The sequence below is a fragment of the Eurypyga helias genome, unplaced genomic scaffold, assembly GCF_000690775.1.
Source record: "Eurypyga helias isolate BGI_N326 unplaced genomic scaffold, ASM69077v1 scaffold13620, whole genome shotgun sequence".
Classification (NCBI taxonomy): Eukaryota; Metazoa; Chordata; class Aves; order Eurypygiformes; family Eurypygidae; genus Eurypyga; species Eurypyga helias.
In genome coordinates, this window is record NW_010227830.1 from 33,379 (window position 1) to 34,589 (window position 1,211).

Consider the following 1,211-nt stretch of genomic DNA (forward strand, 5'->3'; position numbering starts at 1 on the left):
AACGTAAAAGCAAGGAGCCCTATAGCCCGAATTCAGCCTGGGGCAGCAGACACCCACCCTGCCGCACAATTACCCAGCCTGTGCCATGATCCCAGGGCAGTTGGCTCTGCCTGGAGAACTGGGAGGTCGCGTCTTATGTACTGTGCCCCCAGTTCACAACATCTGCAAGCCATCACCATTAAAGCCTTTAGTGTTCCTCCAGCCATTCCACTTCAGGGTGACTGGGCAGCCTAAGCAAAAACAAAACCCAACAGTCTTTTTACCTCGTGGAAGACAGCACGCCAAAGAAAGCAGAGACATCTTCATAGAATCCCAGAACGGTTTGGGTTGGAAGGGACCTTAAAGACCACCCAGTCCCCCCCCCTGCCACGGGCAGGGACACCTTCCCCTAGACCAGGTTGCTCCGAGCTTCATCCAGCCTGGCCTTGAACACTTCCAGGGATGGGGCATCCACAGCTTCTCTGGGCAACCTGTCCCAGTGCATCCCCACCCTCTGCGGGAAGAATTTCTCCCTTATATCCAATCTAAATCTATATGCTTGCAGTTTAAACCCATCACCTCTGTCCCATCACTACAGACCCTTTTAAAAAGATCCCCTCCATCTTTCTTGTGGCTCTAAGGTCTCCCTGGAGCCTTCCCTTCTCCAGGCTGAACATCCCCAACTCTCCCAGCCTGTCCCCATAGCAGAAGTGCTGTGCCTATATCCCCCAGCTCAGCACTAGCTTACTTGCACTGGGGCTGGTCTGTATTCCAGTTCTTCTGTGCCATGGCTTGCTCCTTCCCACTCTGAACCCCAGGGAACCCCCCCAGGTGACCAGAGTTGCCCTCTGCAGCTTTTGGAAGACTGAGCCTGGATGTAATACCACCTCCTCTAGCCCTGCAAACACGGGGCTTGTACAGCAAAGCACCCCTCACCAGATATCAATATGGGTGAGGATGGGGGGATCACAAAGCAGACCTAGGGAAAAAAAAAAAAAAAAAAAAAAACCTACAGTCCCATTCCTGGTAAGACAGGAAGAAAATGCAAGGAACCCAACACATACTGATGAAGTCATTATCTACACTCTGGGACTAGAAATACAAATTAAAGTCTCAAGTCTTTTATGACTAAACCAACATTTTGAAGTTCTGGAGTCTAAACTGAGAAGCACCATAACTGATGAAATGCACTGTACAAACTAAAGGACATAAACCCTATCACCTCCACCACC